We start from the raw sequence: 12,464 nt of genomic DNA, 5'->3' as shown, positions 1-12,464 counted from the left end.
ACTGTTGGATGATTCCTTCAATCCATTCAGACTCTGGGAAATCATATTGACTTGCTGAGTCAATATTTTGTTCTGAGCCAATATGGCATTCAGAGTATCAATTTCAAGAACTCCCTTCTTCATAGGCGTCCCATTACTCACAGGATTCCTTTCAGAAGTATACATGAACTAGTTATTTGCAACCATGTCAATGAGTTCTTGAGCTTCTGCAGGCGTTTTCTTTAGGTGAATGGATCCACCTGCAGAATGGTCCAATGACATCTTTGATAGTTCAGACAGACCATCATAGAATATATCTAGGATGGTCCATTTTGAAAGCATGTCAGAAAGACACTTTTTGGTCAGTTGCTTGTATCTCTCCCAAGCTTCATAGAGGGATTCACCTTCTTTCTGTCTGAAGGTTTGGACATCCACTCTAAGCTTAGTAAGCTTTTGAGGAGGAAAAAACTTGGCTAAGAAAGCTGTGACCAGCTTATCCCAAGAGTTCAGGCTATCTTTGGGTTGAGAGTCCAACCATACTCTAGCTCTGTCTCTTACAGCAAACGGGAAAAGCATAAGCCTGTAGACTTCGGGATCAACCCCATTGGTCTTAACAGTATCACAGATTTGCAAGAATTTAGTCAAGAACTGAAAAGGATCTTCAGATGGAAGTCCATGAAATTTGCAGTTCTGTTGCATTAGAGAAACTAATTGAGGTTTAAGCTCAAAATTGTTTGCTCCAATGGCAGGGATTGAGATGCTTCTTCCATGTAGATTGGAATTAGGTGCAGTAAAGTCACCAAGCATCTTCCTTGCATTATTATTATTTTTGGCTGCCATCTCCTCTTTTTTTTCGAAAATTTCTGTAAGGTTGTCTCTGGATTGTTGTATTTTAGCTTCTCTTAGTTTCCTTTTCAGAGTCCTTTTAGGTTCAGGATCTGCTTCAACAAGAATGTTCTTGTCCTTGCTCCTGCTCATATAAAAAAGAAGGGAACAGAAAATAATAATAGGGATCCTTTTTACCACAGTATAGAGGTTTCCTTGTGTGAGTAGAAGAAAAGAAGAAAAAGAATGAAAAAGAGAGGAATTCGAACTTAGAGGAGGATGGGGTTCGAATTTTTGGGTGGAAGAGAAGTGTTAGTATATGAATAAATAAATAGAAGGAGATGAGAGGTGAGAGAATTTCGAAAATTGATTAAAATAAAAATTAAAAATTAAAGTTAAATTTCAAAAATCAAAGTTTGAAATTAAATTAAAAATTAAAATTTAAAATAATTAGTTAATTAAAAAGGAATTTTGAAAAAAAAGGAGGGATTTTCGAAAATTAAAGGTAGAAAGTTAGTTGGGCAGTTTTGAAAAAGATAAGAATCAAACAAAAAGTTAAGTGGTTAAGAGATTTTGAAAATCAAATTTTGGAAAGATAAGATTGAAATTTGAAAAAGATGTGATTGAAACAAAAAGATAAGATTTATTGAAAAAGATTTAAAAGTCAAATTTTGAAAAGATAGGAAGTTAGAAAAGAAGTTAGAAAAGATTTTAAATTTGATTTCGAAAAAGATATGATTGAAAATTATTTTGAAAAAGGTTTGAAAAAGAAATTTAAAAAGATTTGATTTTGAAAATTAAAGTTGATTACTTGACTAACAAAAAACAAAAAGATTTGATTTTAAAATTGTAAAATTTAAAGATTGAACCTTTCTTATTAGGCAAGTAACAAACTTTACATTTTTGAATCAATCACATTAATTGTTAGTAATATTTTCGAAAATTATGAGATAGAATTAAGAAAAAGATTTTTGAAAAATATTTTTATAATTTTTGAAAATAAATAAGAAAAATTGAAAAAGATTTGATTTTTGAAAAAGATTTTGAAAAAGATAGGATTTTCAAATTGAAAATTTGATTTGACTCATAAGAAACAACTAAATTTTAAAAACTTTTGACTAAATCAAATCAAATTTTTCGAAAATTATGAGTGAAATAAGGGAAAGATAATTTTTTGATTTTCGAATTTTTAATGAAGAGAGAGAAAAACATAAAATTGATGCAAAACATAAAAATTTTGGATTAAAATAAAAGATGCATGCAAGAATACTATGAGTTTCAAGATGAACACCAAGAACACTTTGAATGTCAAGATGAACACCAAGAACTTATTTTTTTGAAAAATTTTCAAGAAAAGAAAACATGCAAGACACCAAACTTAAAGATTTTTCATGTATAGACATTAACAAATTGAAATTGCATATGAAAAACAACAAAAGACACAAAACAAGAAATTTTTAAAGATCAAACAAGAAGACTTACCAAGAACAACTTGAAGATCATGAAGAACACTATGAATGCATGAATTTTCGAAAAATGCATAAATTTTTAGAAAAAAAAATGCAATTGGCACCAAACTTAAAAATTGACTCAAGACTCAACCAAGAAACACAAAATATTTTTTTATTTTTATGATTTTATATATTTTTTTTTGGATTTTCAAAATTTAATTAGGAAAAACGAAAAAGAAGAAAAAATTTTTGTATTTTTCGAAAATAAGAAATAAAAAGCTTAAAATTAAAATAAAATTACCTAATCTGAGCAACAAGATGAACCGTCAGTTGTCCAAACTCGAACAATCCCCGGCAACGGCGCCAAAAATTTGGTGTGCGAAATCGTGATCTTTACTTCCTTGGTAACGGCACTAAAAACTACTTACGCACGTTCATGTTCTTAATTCTGTTTCACAACTTCGTACAACTAACCAGCAAGAGCACTGGGTCGTCCAAGTAATAAACCTTACGTGAGTAAGGGTCTGATTGTCGGCTTGAAGCAAGCTATGGTCACCTTGTAAATCTCAGTCAGGCGGATTCAACTGATTTTATCAATTGATAAGTAAAAGATAAATAAAATATAAAATAGGATAGTGGTACTTATGTAATTCATTGGTGAGAATTTCAGATAAGCGTATAGAGATGCTTTCGTTCCTCTGAACCTCTGTTTTCCTGCTGTCTTCATCCAATCAATCCTACTCCTTTTCATGGCAAGCTTTGTGTAGGGCATCACCGTTGTCAATGGCTACTTCCCATCCTCTCTGTGAAAATGGTCCAATGCGCTGTCACTGCATGGCTAATCATCTGGAGGTTCCCGATCATACTGGAATAGGATTCACCCTCCTTTTGCATCTGTCACTACGCTCAGTACTTGCGAGTTTGAAGTTCGTCACAGCCATCCCTTCCCGGATCCTACTCGGAATACCACAGACAAGGTTTAGACTTTCCAGATCTCAAGAATGGCCATCCATGGGGAACAGCAGAGCTCCACACCTTAATCTATGGAGTGTAGAAACTCTACCGTTTGAAAATACATAAGTGATAATGGTCCAGGCATGGCCGAATGGCCAGCCCCCATAAAAGTCTAAGATAGCATAAAACTAATCAAAGATCTGATCTGAAGATGTAAATACAATAGTAAAAAGTCCTATTCATACTAAACTAGTTACTAGGGTTTACAGAAATAAGTAATTGATGTAGAAATCTACTTCTGGGGCCCACTTGGTGTGTGCTTGGGCTGAGCATGAAGCTTTCACATGGAGAGGTCATTTTTGGAGTTGAACGCCAGTTTGTAACGTGTTTCTGGCGTTGAACTCCACTTTACAACTTGTTTCTGGCGCTGAACGCCAGACTGCAACATGGAACTGGCGTTCAACGCCAGTTTGCGTCATCTAAACTCAGGCAAAGTATGGAATATTATATATTGCTGGAAAGCCCTGGATGTCTACTTTCCAACGCAATTGGAAGCGCGCCATTTGGAGTTCTGTAGCTCCAGAAAATCCACTTTTGTAGTGCAGGGAGGTCAGAATCCAATAGCATCTGCACTCCTTCTTCAATCTCTGAATCTGATTTTTGCTCAGGTCCCTCAATTTCAGCCAGAAAATACCTGAAATCACAGAAAAACACACAAACTCATAGTAAAGTCTAGAAATGTGATTTTTAATTAAAAACTAATAAAAATATACTAAAAACTAACTAAATCATATTGAAAACTATGTAAAAACAATGCCAAAAAGCGTATAAATTATCCGCTCATCAAGGAGCTAAGAGCAAGGATAGCTAGCATGGTAGAAGCCGTGATTCACCTAACATCCCACCTAAGCTCATGCACCATAAGTAACCCCATTGTTAAATGTGGAGAAACAATCAAGGAGCTTAGTGAGGGAATGAACTTGAAGCTCCATGGTGAGGAAGAAGAGTTGAAGCAAGAAGTGCAACAAGAGGAGAAGGTAGAGATTAGCAAACAAAAGCAAGTAGTGGGTGGATGTCTAGGATATGTTAAGCAGATAAGGGAATATCAAGTTGAAGAGTCCTCCTCCACAGAGTATGGAAGAGATGTTAAAGAGGAGAGTAAAGTTGCGAAAGTAAACGGAGAGTTGAAGGAAATTGATCAGGAAGTGGATTCCATCACTAGTGATTTTTTGCCCACATTGACCAATTCCCTTGACGATCTTTTTGAGCCCTTTCCCAGTGGACTAGAAAGCAAGGTTGAGGAAGATGTGCAACCTCCAAGACCTATTGTAAGTGAAGAACTGGAAGAAGTATTTCAAGCAACAAGCCCTCCCATCTATGATGATCCCGCAGCAACATATGATCCTTTCGAGTTTGAAGAGTCCTTCCCCAAAATGCTTAGATTTGATGATGAGGTAGACTTCAATAGACCTCCTATCTATGATAAGAGTGATGGGGAAGAGATAGAAAAAATTGTTAAAGAAGAATGTGAACTTGAGGAAGCTTGGCAAGAGGAGAAACTTGAAAAACCTTGCCAAGTGGTGGAAACCTCTAGAAGAGGATGGACGGGAGTAGAGCATGCTTTATCAAGATCTTTGGGAACTCTTCCACCTAGTTCGCCATCCAATCCTTTGCTTGAGTGGGTAAAACTTCTAACTCTCAGCTTTATTATCCCACTTGAGTTTGATTTGCTTGAGACGGATGGCCAACTTAGGGCGCTTTGTGGAATTAAGTGAAAGAGGAGGATGTTTAGTGGTTGGCGTTCTAAATCTAGACTCATTATGGTTGGAAGCTCAAAATTGAAGAGCATGGATTGGTGTAATGCTCAATTAAATGGGTCTAGGAGGATAATTTGGTATTTTTAAGAGAATTCTGCTTTCTCGTCATCCGGACGGAATCAAGTCGATCAACTAGAAGATGGGTGCGAAGACAAAGTATGGGATCCTGGATCACATCATAGCAACCAATTTTGGGAGCTCATATTTTGGAGAGAACCTCACCAAAGCTTGGTGAAGAAGGTTGGAACATCTGACAACCAATTGAAGGACAAGCACTCTTCGAGGTTCAAGGATGGATACAAGCATAAGCCACCTTGACAAGAAGCCTCCCAATTGTCCAACTTAAGGACTTAAACTAAAAGTGCTTGGTGGGAGACACCCCACCATGGTAAACTCTTTCCATTCTCTTGTTGATATAATGAATGAATGAATCGAGTTCCATTGTATATAAATTCTTTACTTCTTAGTACATTTTGCTTTGCTTGCTAAGGTGTTTATACGTTATATGCTTTAATTAGGGTGATTCTTTGAATTTGAGTTTTTTCTTGGATTGCAAGTTTCCTCAATTTGTTTGAAAAATCCCCAATATTTCAAAATGTGCTTAATTTTGCATCTTAGCTGGTTTTAGAGTCTTAGAGGAGGTTAGGAGGATATTGAGTTCTTTTTTATGCTCATAAAAAAAATTTTTTTGAACAGCCACGCGCAAGCGCACAGTACGCGCGCGCGCTAGCTAGGTGTTTAAGAACTATGGGCCAAGGACCAGAGAGTTGTGCCACTTTTGGGCCAACTTTGTGCCTCAACCCATGCGGACGCACGCTGTATGCGTCCGCGCACCTTCCTGTTTCCTTACCCACGCGTTGGCGCATCTGGCGCCTCCGCGCCCATTCCATAAGCTCAAGCCATCCATGCGAACGAGCACAGTGCGCACGCGCGTCGATGCGTTTTAGCATCAGCCAAGCCAAAGGACCTGAGAGTTGTGCCAACTCTGGGCCTCTTTTGTACCTCTGGCCCAGCACTCCCGCGCGGATGCGTACCGTACGCGTCCGTGCCGATTCCCAATTTTCCCATCTACGCGCGAGCGCATATGACGCCTCCGTGCCACTTCCCTATTCTCTCATCCACGCAGCCGCGCACGGTGCGCGCACGCATGGATTCAAATTTTTACTTACCCTAGGGACGGGAAGCCCTAGCGCATTTGCATAGCAACCTCTTCTCCCTTGCTCTAACGTCTCTCCCTCTCCTTTTCACCGATAACCACCACCATCCTCTCCATAACCATCCATCCTCCGGCGAGCATTCCGGAGCATGCCACCGCCACCGTCGCCGCCTTTCCCCCTCTCTTCCTCGTTCTCTCTCTCTCTTTCTCTCTCTCACTCAATCTTTTCTTCTCTGTCCCACTTCGCCTTTGCCCCATCGCCGCCTTCCACCGCCACAACCTCCATTGTCACCGGCGCACGTTCCACTGTGCCCCCAGGCCACTGTGCTCTGGCCGGTTTACCCTTTTCCGCCCTCTTTTTTCGTCCTCTGTTCCACCTTCCAACTCTCCTGCTTCCAGGTTCCTTTCTTTTCTCATTTCAATTTTAATTTTGTTTAATTAATTTTGTTTAGATTACTCTGTTTAGCTTGTATAGTTAGATTAGTTAGTTAGTTTAGTGTAATTAGGTGGTTAGCGAATTTGGGCTGAGTAGTGGATTTAGGCTTGTTTGAAATTTTGATGCTGTGTGCAATTGCTCTGTTTCATTGCTTTTCTTGTGCTGTATATTTGGCTTGCCTAATGCTGCTGCATACTGTTTTAATACTGCTTTGTGCTTGAAGTGTTGGAATTCAGATTACTTGCTTATTGAATGGTTCATTGTTGATGGGGTGATTTTGTTTTTCTCAAATACAAATTGAATTATCAACTGCTCCACTTTATTTTTCCATTTTATTCTTGTTTCAAGACCCTTGTTGTTGCTGAATTCCTATTTTACTTTATTCTTGATGCTGTTTTGGTGCTGTGCTGAAGCCAATTTCTCTGTGCATTGTGTAAGGAAATAAGGCTTTTGTAGCATGTTGGTCTAGTTTAAATTGTTTTCTAATGAACTACTGCTAAAATATTGGCTCATTTGTTCAATTCATATGAACTCATACATAATCTTTGTGTCTTTGATATTCAATGAATTCATATGGATTAGACTTGCTTGTTTGAATTTGGGAAATAGCCAATTTGCTACTAAAATGCTGCCGGATATTTCCTAACCATGTTCCATGAAATAACAATGTTTTGATTGATGCAACAAACTTCTATTTGACGATTTCTGTGTCAATAAAAACTTGTTAGCTAAATGGTTTGGAAATTCCTCAAGAACAAGTTTTGGTCATGCTTATCACATTCTTTGCTTTTTATTCATGGTGATTTGCTTATAAGCATTGAATTGTTTGAATGAATTTTTAGACTGGCCATCACTTGTAACTCTTTTAAGATTTCATGCCTCTTTTGCATAAACACACAAGTTTGAAAATTTTTAATCTATATGGCTGAATTGCTTCACTTTATTCATGTATAAATTGTATTAAACCACATAGACCATAAGGTTTTCCACTCTTTTCTCAACTTGTAACTTTTATGCATCATTAAATTTGGTGTTGAATGCTTCTTGATTGATTCACTCTTTAATGATTTGACTTCACCAACACAAATTCATTTAACTCTGGTGATCTTTGCATTGACTGATGACTTATTTTTTTTCATTAGTTGTTTTCTGGCTATATTATATTTCATCATCAATGACTTGATGCATTTCATGATTGTGAGTGTGCTTACATTCCTATTTTGTGCATTCCTTTTGAATTGAGCCGGTAACCACCATATCACTGATTTTTAACTAATTTCTAACTCTAACTTGTTTAACCAACTAACTTCTTTTGGTTTTCAACTTAACTCTTTTGATCATTATTTTGGATATGGTGTTTCCTAGGCTTAGTAAACAAGTCATGTGCAAATGTGGTTTGAATTCTTGTTTTGAAGTCTGTTGCTTACATTCCGAGAAATCTCTTTTCTTTATTCACTTCATGAATATGCTTTGCTTTGAGTGCTTTATATCTATTTGGCTATCTGCTTATATTGTAACATCTCTATTTTTCAGGATGTCAGACAAAGGAAAAGCTATAGCCACTACTTCCAAAAAGAGAAAGCGCTCTAAGACCTCTACCGCTTCACCTTATGCAAACTATGCTAAGAATCCCCTGAATGAAAAGGATAAGGAAAATCAGCTGCTGCCACCCACTGACCCAATCAAATTCCCAAACCTCTACTGTGAGCTCTGCTTCTCTGACTTCCAGAAGAAGAATCTAAACATTGAGAAGAAACTGCTCCTTCCCAATGATGTGAGGCGTGTGACGAGCGGATAATTTATACGTTTTTTGGCATTGTTTTTACATAGTTTTTAGTATGATTTAGTTAGTTTTTAGTATATTTTTATTAGTTTTTAAATAAAAATCATATTTCTGGACTTTACTATGAGTTGGTGTATTTTTTTGTGATTTCAGGTATTTTCTGGCTGAAATTGAGGGACTAGAGCAAAAATCAGATTCAGAGGTTGAAGAAGGACTGCAGATGCTGTTGGATTCTGACCTCCCTGCAGTCAAAGGGAATTTTCTGGAGATACAGAACTCCAAATGGCACGCTCTCAATTGCGTTGGAAAGTAGACATCTAGGGCTTTCCAGCAATATATAATAGTCCATACTTTGCCCGAGTTTAGATGATGCAAACTGGTGTTCAACGCCAGTTCCATGTTGCATTCTGGAGTTAAACGCCAGAAACAGGTTGCAAAGTGGAGTTAAACGCCAGAAACAGGTTACAAACTGGCGTTCAACTCCAAGAGAAGCCTCTACATGTGTAAAACTCAATGCTCAGCCCAAGCACACACCAAGTGGGCCCCAGAAGTGGATTTTTGCATCATTTACTCATTTCTGTAAACCCTAGTAACTAGTTTAGTATAAATAGGACTTTTTACTATTGTATTTACATCTTCGGATCAATCTTTGATCAGTTTTATGCTATCTTAGACCTTTACGGGGGCTGGCCACTCGGCCATGCCTGGACATTGTTCTTATGTATTTTCAACGGTAGAGTTTCTACAGACCATAGATTAAGGTGTGGAGCTCTGCTGTTCCTCGTGAATTAATACAAAGTACTATCGTTTTTCTGTTCAATTCAAGCTTATTCCAATTCTAAGATATTCATTCGCACTTCAATATGAATGTGATGATCGTGACAGTCATCATCATTTCCAACCTATGAATGCGTGCCTAACAACCACTTCCGTTCTACCTTAGATTGAGTGAATATCTCTAGGATTCCTTAATCAGAGTCTTCATGGAAAAAGTTAGAATCCATGGACGGCCATTTTTGAGATCCGAAAAGTCTAAACCTTGTCTGTGGTATTCCGAGTAGGATCTGGGAAGGGATGGCTACGACGAGCTTCAAACTCGCGAGTGCTGGGCGTAGTGACAGACGCAAAAGGATCAATGGATCCTATTCCAGTATGATCGAGAACCGACCGATGATTAGCCATGCAGTGACAGCGCATTGGACCATTTTCACTGAGAGGACAGGATGTAGCCATTGACAACGGTGACGCCAAACATACAGCTTGCCATAGAAAGGAGTATGAATGATTGGATGAAGACAATAGGAAAGCATAGGTTCAGGAGGAACGAACGCATCTCTATACGCTTATCTGAAATTCTCACCAATGAATTACATAAGTATCTCTATCTTTAATTTATGTTTTATTTATATTTTAATCATATTTTAATTATCAGATATCCATAACCATATGAATCTGTCTGACTAAGATTTTTAAGATGACCATAGCTTGCTTGAAGCCGACAATCTCCATGGGATCGACCCTTACTCACGTAAGGTTTATTACTTGGACGACCCAGTGCACTTGCTGGTTAGTTGTGTGAAGTTGTTACAAAGTGTGATTCACGTTTGAGAGCACCAAGTCTTTGGTGCCATTGTTGATGATCGCAATTTTGTGCACCAAGTTTTTGGCGCCGTTGCCGGGGAATGAACCGTCACGATTTCTGCGCACCAAGTTTTTGGCGCCGTTGTCGGGGATTGTTCGAGTTTGGACAACTGACGGTTCATCTTGTTGCTCAGATTAGGTAATTTTATTTTATTTTTAAGCTTTTTATTTCTTATTTTCGAAAATAATACAAAAAAAAAAACCAAAAAAATTTACAAAATCATAAAATCAAAAATAATTTGATGTTTCTTGTTTGAGTCTAGTGTCTAATTGTAAGTTTGGTGTCAATTGCATGCTTTTAACTTTTCTTAAATTTTTGAAGAACACATGCATTGAGTTTCTTTCTTGTTCTTCATGATCTTCAAGTTGTTCTTGACAAGTCTTCTTGTTTGATCTTCATATTTTCTTGTTTTGTGTCTTTTCTTGTTTTTCATATGCATTTTCAATTTCTTAGTGTCTGAATATTAAAAATTTCTAAGTTTGGTGTCTTGCATGTTTTCTTTTATTGAAAATTTTTCAAAAATACATACTTGATGTTCATCATGATCTTCAAAGTGTTATTGGTGTTCATCTTTGCATTCAAAGTGTTCTTGCATGTTTCCTTTGTTTAGATCCAAAATTTTTATATCTTGAGTCCTTTTGATGTTTTTCTCTTTCTTTATTAAAATTGAAAAATAAAAAAATATATTTCCCTTTTTCACTCATAAATTTTCAAAAATTTGAGTTGACTTTTTCAAAACTTTTTAAAATTTAGTTGTTTCTTATGAGTCAAATCAAATTTTCAATTTAAAAATTCTATCTTTTTCAAATCTTTTTCAAAAATAAAATCTTTTTCAATTTTTTCTTCATATTTTCGAAAACTTTATGATTGATTTTCAAAATCTTTACTAACAATTAATGTGATTGATTCAAAATTTTTAAGTTTGTTACTTGCCTAATAAGAAAGGTTCAATCTTTAAACTCTAGAATCATATCTTTTTAGTTTCTTGTTAGTCAAGTAATCAACTTTGATTTCAAAATTCAAATCTTTTCAAATTTCTTTTTCAAATCTTTTTCAAATTAAGTTTCAGTCATATCTTTTTCAAAATCAATTTCAAAATCTTTTCTAACTTCTTATCTTTTCAAAAATTGATTTTCAAATCTTTTTCAAACTAATCCTATCTTTTTGTTTGATTCTTATCTTTTTTTTCAAAACTACCTAACTAATTCTATCTCTAATTTTTAAAAATCACCTTCATCTTTTTCAAAATTCCTTTTTAAATTAACTAATTATTTAAATTTAATTTAATTTGGTTTAATTTTTCCTTTCTTAATTTTCAAATTTTTAATTTTAATTCTAATTAAAAAAAAACAAAAATACTTTTATTTTATTTTATCTAATTTTCGAAAATTCTTCTCCCTCACCTCCTTCTATTTATTTATTTATTTACTAACACCCCTCTTCATCTAAGAATTCGAACCTACTCCTCACCCTTGTGTTTGGATTCTCCTTCTTCTATTTATATCTTCTTCTACTCACATAAAGGAATCTCTATAGTGTGACATAGAGGATTCCATATTTTCTATTCTCTTCTTTTTCATATGAGCAGGAACAAGGATAAGGACGTTCTTGTTGAAGCTGATCCCGAACCTGAAAGAACTCTGAAGAGGAAGCTAAGGGAAGCTAAAGCACAACTCTCTGGCGAAAATCTGACAGAAATTTTCAAAAAAGAAGGAGACATGGCCGAAAATAATAACAATACAAGGAAGATGCTTGGTGACTTTACTGCACCTAATTCCAATTTACATGGAAGAAGCATCTCAATCCCTGCCATTGGAGCAAACAATTTTGAGCTGAAACCTCAACTGGTTTCTCTGATGCAACAGAATTGCAAGTTTTATGGACTTCCATCTGAAGATCCCTTTCAGTTCTTAACTGAATTCTTGCAGATCTGTGATACTCTTAAGACCAATGGGGTTGATCCCGAGGTCTACAGGCTCATGCTTTTCCCGTTTGCTGTAAGAGACAGAGCTAGAATATGGTTGGACTCTCAACCTAAGGATAGCCTGAACTCTTGGGATAAGCTGGTCACGGCTTTCTTAGCCAAGTTCTTTCCTCCTCAAAAGCTTAGTAAGCTTAGAGTGGATGTTCAAACCTTCAGACAGAAAGAAGGTGAATCCCTCTATGAAGCTTGGGAGAGATACAAGGAACTGACCAAGAAGTGTCCTTTTGACATGCTTTTAGAATGGACCATCCTGGATATATTCTATGATGGTCTGTCTGAATCATCTAAAATGTCATTGGACCATTCTGTAGGTGGATCCATTCACCTAAAGAAAACGCCTGCAGAAGCTCAAGAACTCATTGACATGGTTGCTAATAACCAGTTCATGTACACTTCTAAGAGGAATCCTGTAAGTAATGGGACGCCTCAAAGGAAGG

At 36.4% G+C, this 12,464-nt stretch overlaps 2 non-coding genes across 2 annotated transcripts; one reads left to right on the top strand and one right to left on the bottom strand.

Annotated features, from left to right (window-relative positions):
* Window positions 1-315: 315 nt before the first annotated feature.
* Window positions 316-423, top strand: LOC112774529 (small nucleolar RNA R71). The gene has a single exon (XR_003189014.1). It is a non-coding gene; the product is annotated as a small nucleolar RNA R71 (small nucleolar RNA).
* Window positions 424-12,154: 11,731 nt separating this feature from the next.
* On the bottom strand, window positions 12,155-12,262 carry LOC112774675 (small nucleolar RNA R71). Its single transcript, XR_003189147.1, has one exon. It is a non-coding gene; the product is annotated as a small nucleolar RNA R71 (small nucleolar RNA).
* Between the last annotated feature and the right edge of the window lie 202 nt (window positions 12,263-12,464).

The sequence above is a fragment of the Arachis hypogaea genome, chromosome 18, assembly GCF_003086295.3.
Source record: "Arachis hypogaea cultivar Tifrunner chromosome 18, arahy.Tifrunner.gnm2.J5K5, whole genome shotgun sequence".
NCBI classification, from domain to species: domain Eukaryota; kingdom Viridiplantae; phylum Streptophyta; class Magnoliopsida; order Fabales; family Fabaceae; genus Arachis; species Arachis hypogaea.
Note: the sequence above shows the minus strand (reverse complement) of the source record. Positions and strands in the feature narration are given on the sequence as shown.